Here is a 17,682-nt window from a genome sequence, read left to right as displayed (position 1 = left end):
CTGTGTTCCTTAGAAAAATGTATTAAAATTGAAAATCTGCCAAAAAAATTAAATTTTGAAATTTCACCTACACTTTGTTTTAATTCTTGTGAAACACCTAAAGGGTTAACAAACTTCCAAAATGCTGTTTTGAATACTGTGAGGGGTGCACTTTTTGAAATGGCATCATTTATGGGGGTGTCTTACATACAAGTCCCTCAAAGTCACATCATAACTGAACTGGTCCCTAAAAAAATCAGTTTGAAATTTTCTTGAAAATTTGAGAATTTGCTATTCATATTTTAAGCCTCCTAGTGTCCAAAAAAATGAAAATGAGGTTGAAATAATGATGGCAACATAAAGTATACATATGGTCTATGTTAGTTATTAACTATTTTGAGTGGTAAGATTATTTGTCTCACAAGCAGAAAATTTAACATTTTGCAAATCGCAAAATTTTCCATTTTTTTACGACATTTTGGAATTTTTCACAAAAAAACACAGACTGTATCGACCAAAATTTACCACTAACTTGAAGTACAATGTGTCACGAGAAAACAATCTCAAAATCACTGGGATAAGTAAAAGCAAAAAAAAGTTATCCCCACTTAAGTGATACATGCCAGATTTGAAAAAAAGGGCTCTGTCAGGAAGGCAAAAACAGGCTCCGTCAGGAAGGGGTTAAGCAAAATTGAATCAAAATTGAATATAAATTGAACGGAAATTGAACACTTTTGATTTGATCCCGATGCGCAGCCCTGCGGCATTGAAATCAAATAAAAAAAAAGACTGTGCAGGCAAGACTATATAGTACAGATCAAATGTGTTTGCCTTGCCACGTGATTCGATCCCGATTCGATCCAGATTGAATCATGATCGAATAGCAAGTCATTTGCACGGTGTGTACACCCTTAGAATGTGACAGGTGAAGAGGCGAGCAAGGAGCTGTGATTGGTTCACTGGTGTAGTGACAGAGTTGGTGGGTGGTGCAGATGTGGCTTTGTGTGATGTGTCTGATGAAGAGTGAGATAAAACTGTAACTAAAAGGGGAAAGAAGGCTTTTCTATGGACATTTATTTTTAAGCTATCTAGTCTGACTCCTCGAAACACTGACACCCCAGCAAACTCTACAGCACTGCTGTGTCCCCAAACATACTCTGCTCCAGCTTCACATTCGGGGTGACATTTAATAGAATGCGATTTTTAATCATTTCAAATTCGCCCATTATCTCACTTTTTAAAATCGCTTTTTTTTTTGCCGTGCATTCACATATTTAATGAGTTGTGCATTCCTGGCAAAAAAGTGCGATTAAGTGCGATAATGTGTGAATTTTAGTCATGAAAATGCGCAATTTTTAGGCATGAAAATGTGCGAATTTGAGGAAATGTGCGAATTTGTGTTTTAAAAAAATAAAATGGCGTGGGGTCCCCCCTCCTGAGCATAACCAGCCCTGGGCTCATTGAGCCGTACCTGGTTTAAAAAATATGGAGGACAAAAAGCGTAGGGGTCCCCGTATTTCTGAAATCAGCCCCGGACTCTTGGACCAGTCCTGGTTCCAAAAATACGAGGGACAAAAAATGTGGGGGTCCCCCGTATTTTGAAACCAGCATCGGGCTCCAACAGCCCGCAGTGTCATGCCACAGCCGGGGACACTTTTAACATAAGATCCACGGCCGAAACATGAGTACCGTGGCTCATCAGCCTTGGATGGGGTACCTGGAGGAGTGGGGCCTCCCACAATAAAGGGGTCCCCCCCAGGCTTCACCCATCCAGGGCTGAAGCCCGGGGCTTTCACCGGCGTCCCAGGGCATTGGACGCCGGCCTGATAGGGTTGAATCAGACACTCCTAACATTGCTTTATACAGGTGAACTACAAGTGCCAGCAGGCCTCCCCGCATGCAGGGACTTGGAGAAACCACAAGTCCCAGCATGCGGGGCATTGATGGGCCTGCTGGGACTTGTAGTCCACCTGAAAAAGAATATTAAAATAAAAGACACACAAACAGAAAAGTATAACTTTATTACACACACAAACACACACCTCACTTTTATACCAACATATTTATCAATCCAGGGTCCATCGCTGGTCTCTCTGCTGCAGAGCCAGCTCACCCCGCACTGACAGCAGGGTGAGCTGGCTTTCTCCTGCGCAGATAACAGCTTCTGTAGCACTGTCCCAGCGGGCCCATTAATGCCCCGCATGCTGGGACTTGTGGTTCTCCAAGTCCCAGCATGTGAGGGAGGCTTGCTGGCACTTGTAGTTCACCTGTATAAAGCAATGTAAGGAATGTCTGCTTTAACCCTATCAGGCCAGCGTCCAATGCCCTGGGACGCTGGTGACAGCCCCGGGGCTGGACGAGTGAAGCCTGGGGGGAACGGACCCCTTTATTGAGGGGTCCCACTCCTCCAGGTACCCTGTCCAAGGCTGACCAGCCAGGGTGCTCATGTTTTGGCCAGGGGACCTTATGTATAAAGTGTCCCCTGGCTGTGGCATGACACAGCGGGCTGTTGGAGCCGGTGCTGGTTTCAAAATACAGGGGACCCCCAGATTATTTGTCCCCCGTATTTTTGGAACCAGGACCGGTCCAAGAGTGCGGGGCTGGTTTCTGGAGTACGGGGGACCCCTACACTTTTTGTCCCCTGTATTTTTTTGAACCAGGTCTGGCTCAATGAGCCCGGGGCTGGTTATGCTCAGGAGGGGAGACCCCACGCCATTAAAAAAAAAAAAAAAACAACACTTTTACACCTTTTTTTTTTACACAGGACCATGCACAGATCTCAATGATCTGTGCAGGGTTCTGGCCAATTCACCTATCAGAACCTGGTCTGCATGTGTGGTGATTTATAGACACATTTTCATGAATTCGCATCTCATTAAATATGCAAATTGTATACTTTTCAATGGGAAAACTTCTGGATGCTAGTTCCGTCATGACTAAAAATCTCACTTTCAGAATGTGCGATGTGTCATTAAATATGCAAAATTGGGAAAAGGTGCGATTTCGGCCGTGTTTTGCCTAAAAATTGCAACAATCACATTTTCGCATCTCATTTAATGTCACCCTCGATGTCTGACATCTCCAGACATTCATCCCACTCCAGCACCTTAGTTTCTGACAAACCTAGTCATCTTTCCAGTACTTAAAATAATGCACCAGGCATGGACTGGTTTACACCCACAAAACTAAATGTACACTGGTATGTTAATTAGGGGTGTGGATGATAGGGTCAACAGTTATTAGGTTGACAGTGTCAGTTGACTGTAAAAGGGCGACATTCTCAAGGTCGACATAGATGCAATGACGACAGTGCCAAACTGTAGATGGAATGAGTGATACATGAAATGGTCAACATACTTTAAGGTTGTTTTGGTGTAAATTTTTCGATTTTAACAAATGGATTTGAGATAAGTGTACCTCGCTCCACTACTGCTGCGCTCGGCCCACTTTACACAAGATTCCCAGTAGGAGTCCACGTGAATGGTAAAGTTTGAAATGTCCAAAAAAAAGTCTCATACCAAATCTTTCATGTGTCGACCATTGCCATGTCGCCCATTTCACCATGTTCACATTTTGACCACATGACCATATCTATGTTGTGGACCATATGTGACCTATTAACTGTCACGCTACACACTGCTGAATAATCATCTGGATCACATTTAATAGGCTCCTAACAAAAAAATACCTATAGTGTATATGTGTGTGTTAGAGGTTGAGGTCTTAAGGTACCCATACACATACAATTTGTGCCTTTTTACATAGTCACATAGTATTTTAAGGCTGAATAAAGACTCACGTCCATCCAGTTCAACCTTGGTGTATTAGTTTCATCCCTTGCTATACGTAATGTACTGTATACTGATGTGATTTCAGAACAGATTGTGATTATTGTTTGTACCCCTGCATGTTTTTAACCAATAGATGTTTGTCCAACCTTATTTTAAATGTATTTATTGTGTCTGCCGACACCACCTCTCCAGCTGCCCTGACTGTAAAAAAATGTTTTTGTCTAACCGAACGAAATCTTCTTTCCTCTAATCTAAACTCATGACCCAGTGTCCTTGAGTCCTTCCTTACAGTAAAAAGGGCGCCTGACAGTTCCTTATAATTTTCACCCGATTCTGACAGATCAGGATGAGAAATTGGGTGAAAAATGCCCAAATCCATTCCTATACGATGTGCGGTTCCATGAACATTGGATCGGATCTGGAGATCACAAGTGCTGCACATAAGATTTATTGGATCCGGCAGGATCGACAGCACTTGCTGGGGGTCGCATAGGATACGTTGTATGCTAATGGACCGCATACGAGGTATGTGATGCTGCATTTGATACCTCAGATAAGTGTATGGGGGCCTTTAGGAGATTAGGGTGTGGGGCATATTTTTGGAGCTGCACCCATCACTCGCTAGCTTCATTACTGGTTCAAAGTAGCCATTGTATTTTAGCCCAGATTCCAAGATTCTGATGTATGTAAACAGACCCTGGGTCTACTGCAGTGTGAACACTATGGGCCTGATTCAGAGTTGATTGCATATCCAAAATCTTTCTGAAATGGGCAAAACCATGTGCACTGCACGTGGGGCAGATGTAATGTGCAAAGAGAGTTAGATTTGGGTAGGGCGTCTTCAAACTGAAATCTAAATTGCAGTGTAACTAAAGCAGCCAGTATTTACCAAGCACAGAAATAAAATAACTCACCCAAATATTATTCCCTCTGCACGTGTTACATTTGACCCACCTGCAGTGCCCATGCTTTTGCCCATTTGTGGACTGTTTTAACAGCATTGTAGGGCCTGGGCAAAGCACCCATTGTATTCCCTTGCTGTCGCTTTATGGGTATGGATCATAGGATAGACAGTCAATAGGTTGACATGCACAAAGTTGACACTGCACTCTGCAGCTCTGTCCCTGGATATGGCATCTGCCAGCTTGGGGCTGCACATGAGACCTTGTTAGTGTAGCAAGATCTCATGCATGCCCACTGGATATGGCTGCTGCAGAGAAACAGTACATCAGCACTAGGCTGATGACTGTGTGTGTCTGGCAATGAACACAGAGGGGGAAGTTTTCACTCCCCCACTCAAGCATCTAAGATGTTAATACATCTCTGCTGTGCTGCTTCCTGCTTTACCTCAGAAGCTAGAAGCATAATGTGGGTATAACACACTTGTTTGTCTGTGAGAGGCCAATCTCGGGATTGAGCATTTTTCAATCCCAAAAAGGTAAACCCCATCAATATTATGGCCAACTCCCGAGATCATCCCCATCCCAATCCTGGCAATGGCCACCCTAAATAACATCCGGGAGACATCATCCTCCTCAGGGAATAAAGTGGTAATGCAGAGGTGGGGGAACTAATTTCTCTATGTCACCTAATTACACCCCCTCACCTCGCCCCATTACCGTGGTAGGGTCATTTTGACAGCATCACCCCCTGCATCTCTACAGTGTCATCCCTTTTTTTTTTTTTGGGGGGGGGGGGGGGGGGGGAGAGAGATACACTAAGCTTCAAAAGTGATAAAATGGAGAGTAATAAACAGCCAGCAAATCAGCTCCTAACTGTCATGTGGTGTGTTTGAAAAATCTCAGGCAGGAGCTGATTGGTTCGTTGTTTATCACTTTTCAATGTATCGCTTTTGAAGCTTTGTGCATCTGGCCCTTTATATTTATTTTATTCGACAATTGAGCATCCCAGCAATCCCTTAACTAACACACCCCACCGCATCTCACCACACCATTATTATTTGTCTTTTTTTAACAAACTTACTGTAATAGTTTCATTTTTTGAATCAGAGGTCCTCCTTCACTAACAAACCAGCAGAATGCACACTCTTTCACTAACAAGACCCCCTCCCATTTTTCACTGGAGACTCCCCAGCAACATCCCACCCTAACCCTTCATTCATTATTAACACTGCCCCACCCCTATATCTCAGAATACCATTCATAAACATGTCCTGTAATGTACCCACTCTTCCCTCCACTCACTTGCTGAGGGAAGAAAAACAAGAGGTTAGGTGTACACCGTGTGGGGTGTTCACCTGGGGGCGCTCAACATGTGTGGTTGATCACAGCAGCTGCACTAGCGGACTAGTCAAACCTGGTGGAAGACAAAAAGGAAAATCGTTCGAACACAAGGTTCTATGGCAGCGCTATTACCCAGAGTGCAGCTTTATCAAGGATCCTGAGAACTTGCTGAGGGAAACCTGTATTCACCACCTCTCACAGTTCGAACAGAGGAAGCACTGCTGTCTGTGTGCTAGTTCTATGCAGCACAGTGATACCATGAGTCCATTTTGCCTGCTAATGCTCTGCTCCTAAGCTTGCCATGAGAATTTTATTATTATTATTATTATTATTATTATTATTATTAACAGTAATTTATATAGCACAGCGCTTTACAAAGCACTCCCTGTCCCAATGGAGCTTACAATCTATTCCCTACTAGTAGTAGTAGTACGTTTATTTCTAAGGCGCCGCAAAGTGTCCGCAGCGCCGTACATAGCAAACAAAAAAACAAATTACAAGGTAACGTACAGGGTGTGTTGAAAAATACAGTATAAATAGGGGTATAGCTGGTAGAACTAAAATCAGCATCAGTTCAGAAGTAGGTGTCAAAATTGTCGAGGAGACTGAAGATGAAGTAGAGGAAGGGAAGAACAGGACAGGAGCACAGGTGAGGTAATGAGGTAGGGTAAGTATGTGAGGAAGGAGGACCCTACTCATAAGAGTTAACATACTAAAAATAGGTGGGTGGACGAACGAAATACAATAGGATAAGTAGGAACGGAGGGGAACGGAGGCAGGATAGGAGGATCAAAAGAGGTTAGGACATGTACACACACACACACACACACACATTTGAGGGTTCATTTGTTGGGAGCCAATTAACCTACAAATATATAAGAATATACAACTCCCCACAGTTAGGTCCTCTTTCATATTTGTTTCTGGAGGGGCTTTTTTCTGTTCGGAGGGGCGGAGGGGCAGAAGGCAGCAGATGTTTTGCCTAGGGTGCCGAGGAACATTGTAACATGGACAAAACTCCTGCAATTTTGGACTGTTCTGCCAGAAGCAGGGCATATGGCATATGACAGTATCACGATTATTTCTCCTATCTGTTCTAGTGGCTTTGTTTACTTACTGCTGGTAATTTGTTAAGCTTGTTGGCTTGGTACTGAAATGTTGGGACCCTGTTTGGAAATTAAGCAGGTGCTATTTACTTCCTGAAAATTGCACACTGAATTGATCTACTGTACTGTACTTATTTTAAAAACATTCAAGCAAACAGGGCTGGACCAGGGTTGCCGACTTTTAATTGTGTCTCTCTGGGTGAAGCCCATAGAGGAGACCAAATGCTGCAGGCAGGGGGGTGTGGACAAGGCTGATGTTATTCCATACAAACTCCACAATTTGTGGGTCCTTGCAAAATTGGTGAGGAGCTAAAATTATGTGAAATGCGTCATTTTAGGCCTGCCCCTTGTACGAAATTTGGTTCACTGGCTCCAGAGGATGTGGTGGCTACGGGAAACATGTTTGCCTTCCCAGGGGGCTGAGAGGAGGCCACGATTTTCGGGAGCCTCCCAGCCATTCCAGGAGGGTAGGCATCCATGGCCTGGACCCCTCTACATGGAATGACTATTTTTTTTCTTCTTGTGGATAGGAACATGGGACTGGCCATCATATATGTATACTTTTTTAATTGATAATTCTGAAATTAAATCCTGTGTAGAGGCCCTGAAAGTTAGTAAATTCCTGTTACTGCAAGAGAGGTTGCAACTAGATTGGGCCATAAAGGTTATTTTTATTTATTTATTGGAGCCTGGCCGGGGGCTTAGAAAGTTTTTTTTCCCTTTGGGAATGTACAGTTGGGCTATAAATGTTATTTTGGTTATATACCTGTGGTGCTACTTTACGCAATAAAAATGTATTTGAAAAAAATAAATCTTCAAACACCATTTGAATCCCCACCCCACTAAAGCTCTGTCCACGTCTCCCCCAACCATGCCCCTTGCTTTCTTAGTTTCTTACCCTAATTTGCTATAAAAATAGCACTGATCTTGCACATACTGAACAGTACTTATATAATCAAAATGAAATAGTTTTTTCCACTATAAGCAAATCTCTATTTCTCTCCCTAAAAAAGGAAAAAATACATTAATATAATGCGAGCAACTTTTTTACAATGAAAAGGAGGAAACAAATAAATTGAAGTAAGAAAATATTGTAAATAAATGAAACATTTTATTCCTGCAACAATAATACATGATAATATGATATATTCATAATAAAGTCAGCAGTGGCTCCCTGACAAATCACGCTACGGAATCTGCGTCCCACTGAACAAATATGCCAATCATTGTGCAGTTGGCTGGGGTGGGGTGGGGGTAGGGTGACCAACTCATCCCTTTAATCCGGGACACATATTAATTACACAGGTTCTGTGGCTGGCTTTCACCTGGTTTTAAACTGCCACACCTCAAGACTCCATTTCACCTGGTTTTAAACTGCCACAGAACCTGTGTAATAAATATGTGTCCCGGATTAAAGGGATGAGTTGGTCACCCTAGGTGGGGGGGTGGTGGGGCGTCTGCAATTACCAGCATCTGAGCAAGGAGGGGTGGGTTCTTTTAACAGGGATAATTTGTATAGCCCTGTAAAAATGTCACCCGTGCATCGGGGGAAAGGCATTTAACAATAAAAAAATTAATCACCTAAAACCACTACACTTTCTAAAAAACATCTCATGCAGTCTGCACAGACCTTCCTTAGCGTCCACTTGACCACACGCCTTCTCCTCTAATCCACACATCTTCTCAGAAAGATGCAGCAATGAGGTCTAAAATGGCTGGGGGAGAAGAACAAACCTAAATAGACTAGCAGGGTGGACTAAGGTGGGCCTAAACAAGGGATTGACAGAATGAACAAAGCATCTTGTGTGAAGCGCGCTCTCTCAAAGTCTCCCATGCCGTGCGGTGCGGAGCACGTATCTCATAATCGCTGCACTGTATCGAGCCTTGACAAATTTTCATATCAAATACAAATACATCATATCACACGCAATGGATTGGCATTGATTGAATACAGGGATTTACAGATTAGTCTTCAAATATAGAAAAGGAGGACACTTTCCGAGGGAGGACAGAACTTACAAAAGAAGGACTGTCTTCCTTAAAGGAGGACGATTGGTCGCCTTAATTAATATGAAGACTGTGAAAACATAAACACAGTGATTTAAAAGTAGAGATGTGCTGTTCAGTTTCCATGGAAACCAAACACACATGAACATCTGCATTAGGAGTAGATCCAAGAATGAGGTCACATGTCATCTTCCCAGTGTCACATCTCATGCCTTTTGGATTGCATAAAGTCACTCCCTTGTGATTCAGGTCAGTGGCGTGACCACCGTGAGGCAGCCTCCGCGGTGGCTTGGAGGAGCAGCGCTGTGGTGGGCGCCCGTCAGCTGGTGGGCTGCGGGCACCTGTCAGCTACGACAAACTGGCATTTTGCCAGAAAACAAGATGGCCGCGGGTGGGCTGATGCGCCGCACGCAGCCCCTCCCATGTCTCATGGCTCTGTCTGTCCTCCTCCCTGGTCCCCGACTCCCCGGCAGGCAGCACAGCAGCTGTCCTGAGGGTTAGGTTTGGGGCGTGCGTACCGTACAATGCAGTGACATGACTTGGACAGTGTAAGTTAATGGTTTTACAGCCTGTTCCCCGCCCTTCCCTCCCTTAGCCTCTCCAAATAATAGCAAATAGCAGAAAAGGCTTGCTGTAATTATGGAGATGTTATATGCATATCTACAGTGTGTATATATATATATATATATATATATATATATAGACAGAAGAATGATACCCAGCGCATTAAGTCCAATGTCTTTTAGGCATATAACAATGTCCAATAAGTCCCGCAATGTGTGCTGCTCCACTTGTCGGATCCACCACGAATCCACAAAGGTATGCTTGCAAAAAGAAGGTAAATGAAGCGCACAGTCAGTAATATATATAACACAATTTTACTTATAAAATACTGACGTACATTTAAGGGTAAAAACAACAATGCTTGCCAGGGAGTAGACGGGCAGTGCGGCAGGACGTTCAGAATGGAAACAGCCGTAGGCGGTGATCAGTAGCCGGCAGGAACCTCATCAAACAACCGCTCACTCGAATCCACTCCTTCAGATCGACATGGACTGCAAAGACGCCACAGCGTCGGGATCACTGGAAGCCACGACCAACGCGTTTCGTCACAGGTTCGGACTTCGTCAGGGGATATATATACAGTACATATATATATATATTTCTCCTACCGAAGCAGGGGACACTGCAGTACTGACGTATGAGATAGAGTGGGTGCGTAGGAGGAGTCGGCACTTAAGTGAAATTTTGTCTGTGGCTGGCTCCTCCCCCCTCTATCTCCCTCCAGACCCCAGTCTTAAAAAAGTGCCAGAGGAGTCGGTCTCCTCGGCAAGGTCTCCTCAGGGAGACTAGGCTTTTATTTGTTTTATTTTTTGTTAATAGTTTTTTTTAGTTGTTGTCACAGGCAGTCCCGGAATAGGGTGCCTGCTTCGTTGGAGGCTCTGGAGGGTCTGGTCGACACTGCGCGCAGTTCCCTTCCAGTACCTAGCCACCGGAGCATCGGCTCCGGGGACCCGCCGCAGCTGCTTGCAGCTCGCGTTACGGGTCCACGGCGTTTTCCCCCTCAGTCCAGAGCAGGAAGAGGTGCATTGTACACCATGTACTGGGGGCGGCCAGAGTAGCGCGCTGGCCGGGCAGTATCGCCGCAGCGTCAGCGCGGCGGTGACGTCATCATTCTCCGTTGGGTGCGGGAAGAAGTGGCTTGTGGGAGGTACTTCATCCGCACGGACGCCATCGCCAGAAGGAGAGGTGACTGCTGCTACGGAGGTCCGCAGGCTGTTTTTACTTCCCTGTGCAGTCCTCAGTGAGCGCTATCTTCCGATTCTACAGGGGTACTGTAAGTGACGGAGGATTTTCTACACACACACGCATTGGGAGGGTTTGTGGCTCCTCTCTCCCTTATGACACCCAGGCCCTGGGCTTTCTCTCTCATTCGGAGAGTGTTCTTTAAGGGGTGTTTAGTGTTTGTGTGTGTGTGTGAGTGTGAGCCTGTGTTGTCCTTTGTGTTTTACTGTAGGACACCTGTGCAGTTATGGCTGGAAAGGGTACTTCTTCCAAGGCAGCTGTTAAGCTGTATGCTTGCAAGAGCTGCAAGGGGCAATATACACAGCACATGAAGGGTGTTTCACTTTGTGCTCCCTGTTATGATTTATCAAAGACTTCTGCGTCTGTAGTTTCCCCTCAGGCTCCACAGCCTCCTGTGGATCCTATTCACAGTGTGTTAGCAAATTTAACTGCTGAATTGGTGGCCTCTAGGAAGGACAGGGAGTTGATGCAGTCTCAGCTCTCCAATATGGCTTCTGCAGAGCCAGATTGGGCCAGGACACTTATTTCTTCTGTGGATTCCCTATCACAGTCACTGACAGGTACATCTCAGAGGAGGCCTCATTCTCCGGTAGCTACCAAAAGGAAGGCAGGGGTGTCTTTGGCTATCCCTCATCATTCAGATGATGATGATGATGGGTTAGAGGTCTTAGAGGATGGTGAGTATGTAACTGCGCAGGTTCAAGATTCCCCTCAGGAGATTTTAGATGAGGAGGACGCACAGGGTGTGGACGGCCTAATTAGAGCCGTTAGGTCTACCTTAAATTTAGAAGAAACAAGGGCTCCGCCTCAGGTTTCTATCTTTGGGCATATTCAGAAGACGCCGGGGTATTTTCCAGACTCTGCTGAGCTGGATAACCCGCTGTTAGATATCTAGAAGGTTCCTGATAAGAAATTCCAAATTTCTTCTCGTATTAAGTCTCTCTATCCTTTTTCCCCTGAATCCAGGGGAAAATGGGAGGCTCCGCCTACTCCGGATGTGTCTCTTTCTAGGCTTTCAAAGAAGACGACCCTTCCAGTTCCAGGGGCGGTCGGCCTTAAAGAGGCACCAGACCGACGGTTAGATACTACCTTAAAGACTATCTTCTCCACAGCGGGGGTTTTGTTGAGACCAGCGTTGGCTTCCGCCTGGGTGGCTCGGGCCATGGAGGTATGGGCCTCTCAGCTTGTGTCTGGCTTAGAGCAGGACAGTCCTAAGGAGGATTTGTTGTCCTTGGCTGAATTCATCAGAGACGCGTCCACTTATATAGGGGAAGCGTCTGCAGATGTGGCGTCCCTTGGAGCAAAGGTTTCGGCTTCAGCTGTCGTGGCCAGAAGGGCCGTTTGGCTGCGGCCATGGCAGGCTGAGGCTGAAATTAAGAAGGCGGTTGAAGCTCTGCCTTTTTCAGGTGATATGTTGTTTGGTTCGGAATTGGACAAACTTATCGCGCAGACTACGGGGGGTAAATCAGCTTTTTTGCCCTCCTCAGCTCCGCCTCCAAAGCGCCAGTTTGTGGCGCCTTCCTTTCGGGCCTTTCGTGGCTCCTCAGGTTTCAGAGGAAAAGCAAGAGGAGGTTTCTCATCATTCAGAGGCCGTAGAGGAAGAGGTGCCAGAGTGGCCCCAACTGCTCCCGCCACTGCCCGCAGACCAGATCCCAAGGCCACTGACAAGCCAGTGGCATGACGGTCTCGCTGCCCACGTGGGGGATCCCATAGTGGGCGCGCGCCTGTTGCAGTTTGCAGAAATCTGGAGGTCCCATTGCAGGGATGCATGGGTTCTGGACATCATTTCCCAGGGATACAAGCTGCAATTTGCGTCGCCCCCTCCCTCAAGATTTTTTCGGATAGGTCTGCCAAGGAAAGTGGAAGAAGGACAGGCCCTGCGTGGATCCATCCAGGGTCTTTTAGACGCAAGAGTAGTGGTTTCGGTCCCTGCATCACAGCAGGGCAGAGGGTTCTATTCCAGCGTCTTTGTGGTGCCCAAACCGGACGGCTCGGTGCGCCCTATTCTAAACTTAAAGGACTTAAACCTCCATGTTTGTTATCAGAGGTTCAAGATGGAGTCCATTCGGTCCGTGGTGGCGTCTCTAGAAAGGGGAGAGTTTTTGATGTCTTTAGACGTCAAAGATGCTTACCTGCATGTACCAATTTGGGAACCCCATCACTGTTTTCTGAGGTTTGCAATAGACGACTGCCATTACCAGTTTCGGGCTCTTCCTTTTGGCCTGTCATCGGCCCCCAGGGTTTTTACGAAAATCATGGCGTGTATGATTGCAGCGCTCAGACTCCAAGGAGTAACAATCATTCCGTATTTGGACGATTTGCTGATCAAGGCGCCAAGTCGGGAGAAGCTAGTAGAACACGCCAAGGTGACTTGCAAATTTGGTAGGGCATGAAATACCGCCTGTCGGCACATGTCGGCTCAAAAAACAGTGAAAAACCCATGTCGACCTTATGACCAGTCGACCTTCCTCATGTCGACCTTTATGCAAATTCGACCTTAAGTCATGTCGACCTTGGCCCATGTCGACCTTAAGTCAGGTCGACCTTCCTGCCAGCCGACCTAGTGGGGTCGACCTAATGACTGTAGACCTAAGTTCATTCTGACAGATGACCGCTTCCCCTCTGAACTGGTGGCTGTCAACTTCTCATCTTTTGAAGGGCCGCAGCTTCAGACCCTGCACTTGGACTATTCTTACGACGGATGCCAGCCTGAGAGGTTGGGGAGCTGTGACCCAAGGTTATACCTTTCAGGGCCGTTGGTCTGTCCAGGAAGCCAAGCTTTCGATAAATATTCTGGAGCTCAGGGCCATCAGGTTGGCACTCCTTCAGGCACAAGACCTGCTCAATGGTCTGCCAATAATGGTCCAGTCGGACAATGCGACCGCGGTTGCTTATATAAACCGTCAGGGCGGGACGAAGAGCAGGGCAGCGATGAAGGAGGTCCGTCCAATTCTGCAGTGGGCAGAAGCTTATGCGTCCAATTTCACAGCAGTGTTGCTTCCGGGAGTGGAGAACTGGCAGGCGGATTACCTAAGCCGCCAGGATTTCCATCCAGGAGAATGGACCCTAAATCCGGAAGTTTTCCATCTCATCACGCGTCGGTGGGGGACTCCTCAGATCGACATGATGGCATCCAGACTGAATCACCAACTTCCTCTTTACTGTGCCAGGTCGAGAGATCCGGAAGCCTGGGCGGTGGATGCGTTATCAATTCCTTGGAATTTCGACCTTATCTACATCTTCCCTCCGTTTCCCTTGTTAGCACAGGTACTCAAACGGATAAAAGGAGGGTCAGCGATATTAATAGCCCCGGATTGGCCGAGAAGGGCTTGGTATTCGGACTTGAAGCTTCTTCAGGCCGATGTTCCGTGGCGTCTTCCTCTCAGGGAAGATCTTCTGCAGCAAGGACCGTTCGCCTACCCAGGCTTGACGCAGCTACGTTTGACGGCGTGGCTGTTGAAGCCGATTTGTTAAAGAGGCAGGGTGTTCCAGTGGCAGTAATCCCCACCATGCTCAAGGCTAGGAAGGAGGTAACTTCGAAGCATTATCATCGTATTTGGAAGTCTTACGTGGCATGGTGTCAGAGGAAGAAGGTGGAGAGAGCGGTTTTTCAGCTGCCTCGCCTTTTGGAATTTCTTCAGGCGGGTTTGGACAAGGGTCTTCGTTTGGGATCTATTAAGGTCCAAATTTCCGCCTTGTCTGTATTTTTCAACAGAAAATTGGCACTAATTTCGGAAGTGCAAACTTTTCTTAAGGGAGTGTTACGGTTGCAGTCTCCGTTTGTTCCATCGACTGAACCATGGGATTTGGGACTCCTGCTGGAGTTTCTCAAATCTGATTCTTTTGAACCGCTGGATTCAGTGGACTTAAAATGGTTAACATGGAAGACTCTGATGGCATTGGCTTCGGCCAGGAGAGTTTCAGAACTGGGGGCTCTGCTATGTCGTACTCCTTTCTTGGTTTTTCACAGAGACCGGGCAGAACTAAGGACTCATCCTAAATTTCTTCCCAAGGTGGTCTCTTCCTTCCACGTGAACCAACCGATCGTGGTTCCGGCCCTGTCTGGGTCTTCAGGGAGTTTGGATGTCGTAAGAGCATTACGCATCTATGTGGATAGGACTGCTTCTTTTCGGAAGACGGAATCGTTGTTTGTTTTGTTTGGGGCAGAAAGGAAGGGATGGCCAGCATCAAAGCAGACTCTGGCCAGGTGGTTGTGCCTTACTATTAAGGAAGCGTATGCAAAAGCCCACGTTCAGGTTCCTCCAAATATCTCTGCCCATTCTACTAGATCGGTCAGTACTTCCTGGGCGGCTGCCAGGGGAGTGTCATTGACGCAGGTTTGTAGAGCTGCCACGTGGGAAGGCTCCAACACCTTCGCTAAGTTCTACAAGTTTGATAGGTTTTCCAGGGAAGATTCTTCTTTTGGCAGAGCTGTCTTACAGGATCCTCAGCGCTCGCCCTCCCGGGTGTAGTGGCTTTGGTATCATCTCATACGTCAGTACTGCAGTGTCCCCTGCTGCGGTAGGAGAAACAAGGAATTTGGTACTTACCGATAATTCCCTTTCTCCGAGGCAGCAGGGGACACTGCACGCCCTCCCATCGCTTTTTGTTTCTGTTTAGCAGTCCCGCTCCTGCCATGATTGTTCAGCGGTCCTGCTAGTTCTGTATTTTTGCAGTTTGTGTTACTTATCTGTTGGTTGGTTTGAAGAATGCATGACTGTTAGTTGGGATGTTTACTCACTATTCTTTGTTTTCTAGTCTGTGGTTCCGCTTTGCCTGTCCCCTTCCTCTCTCGGTCACGTTTTTTAAGACTGGGGTCTGGAGGGAGATAGAGGGGGGAGGAGCCAGCCACAGACAAAATTTCACTTAAGTCCCGACTCCTCCTACACTCTATCTCATACGTCAGTAGTGCAGTGTCCCCTGCTGCCTCGGAGAAAGGGAATTATCGGTAAGTTCCAAATTCCTTGTATATACACACTGTAGATATGCATATAACATCTATATAATATATAAATATGTATTTGTGTGTATATGTATGTATGTATGTATATATATATATATATATATATATATATATATATATATATATATACAGTGTAGATATGCATATAGCATCTATATAATATATAAATATGTATTTGTGTATATGTATATATATATATATATATATATATATATATATACACAGTGTAGATATGCATATAACATCTATATAATATATAAATATGTATTTGTGTGTATATGTATATGTGTATATATATATATATACACACTGTAGATATGTATATAACATCTATATAATATATAAATATGTATTTGTGTGTATATGTATATATATATATACACACACTGTAGATATGCATATAACATCTATATAATATATAAATATGTATTTGTGTGTGTATGTATGTATGTATATATATATATATACACACTGTAGATATAATATATAAATATGTATTTGTGTGTATATGTATATATATGCACACTGTAGATATGCATATAACATCTATATAATATATAAATATGTATTTGTGTGTATATGTATATATATATATATACACACACTGTAGATATGCATATAACATCTATATAATATATAAATATGTATTTGTGTGTATATGCATATATATATATATACACTAGAGATGTGCGGGCTCGGATTTCAGAGATCCGAGCCCCCACGGACGTCATCATTCCGAGCCCGAATCCGAGCAGCTCTCGGAGATTCCCGCCTGACTCGGTCCGTCCGCGTGATTAGAACGTCATCTCCCGGCGTCGGATTTTGCGAGGCCTTATAAGCGGCTGCCGCGCCCGCCATCTTCACTCCAGTCAAGTAGTGGGTTGGGAGAGGGTGTGTTGGTGCTGCTGCTGGGGCTTAAACTTGAGGTTGACCTTGAGCTTTTGCAATCGCTGGTGCTGTCTCTCAGTGCTGCTGTGTAGTCTAACTGTGTACTTGTAGTACTACTGTCTCCTCTGTGCGGTCTACCTCTGGTGTGCTGCTGTGCTGTAATTAATTATTTTATTTGCTGGGGCTGTCTCCCTCAGTGCTGCTGTGTACTCTGTTCTCCTCTGCTTAGGAGAACAGTCTAACTGTGTACCTGCCTGTAGTACTACTGCATACCTCCCAACTGTCACGATTCCGTCGGGACAGTCCCGATTTTCGGGTCCTGTCCCGACGTCCCACCTGCGGCAGGCATTGTCCCGCTGCGGGGGGTGGCAGTTGGGAGACCCCCCAATCTAGTAGAATAGACGCTGTGCGCATGCGCACAGCGTCTATTCTCGTATGAAAAATGAGGTCGCGGCTAATTAGCATAAGCCGCGCCCTCATTTGCGTACGCCCCGCCCCCTTTTCGGGCGCTCGCGCGGCAAAGCCGCGCGAGTGTCTCTATTTCCTCCGGACGGAAGTTGGGAGGTATGCTACTGTCTCCTATGTGGTGGGGCATACCTCTGGTGCTGTGCCATTTATTATATATTAATAATTAATTAATTATATTAAATCATATATATAGTCCACTGGTGCTGCCTGCACTGAATCTGCCAGTATTATTTAGTTACTCAGTCCACTGTTGCCACTGACAGTGCTACTGACTACCTAGTGTACCTACCTAGTACATACTAGGCTGCTACAGGTAAATCTAATTGATTCAAAAATAATACTTGTGCTGTGTGGGACTGTAAAAAATAATTACATGCTGCTGGTGCACTGACGTGTGCCACTGCCAAGCAGTACCTAATAATTAATTATTA

General features: G+C 45.6%; 1 protein-coding gene across 2 annotated transcripts in view; it reads left to right on the top strand.

Annotated features, from left to right (window-relative positions):
• FAM78B (family with sequence similarity 78 member B) overlaps positions 1–17,682 on the top strand; it is a 150,242-nt gene that overhangs the window by 92,142 nt on the left and 40,418 nt on the right. The window contains exon 1 of one of the 2 annotated variants that reach the window (XM_083156733.1): positions 4,131–4,295. The exons of the other annotated variant lie outside the window; for it this stretch is intronic. The gene's annotated coding sequence lies outside the window, so the exon portion shown is untranslated. Of the gene's footprint in view, positions 1–4,130; positions 4,296–17,682 lie in introns of those variants that run through there. 2 annotated transcript variants of the gene reach the window in all.

This window comes from Crinia signifera, chromosome 8 (genome assembly GCF_055691185.1).
Source record: "Crinia signifera chromosome 8, ASM5569118v1, whole genome shotgun sequence".
Classification (NCBI taxonomy): Eukaryota; Metazoa; Chordata; class Amphibia; order Anura; family Myobatrachidae; genus Crinia; species Crinia signifera.
This window is presented reverse-complemented; position numbering and strand designations above follow the sequence as displayed.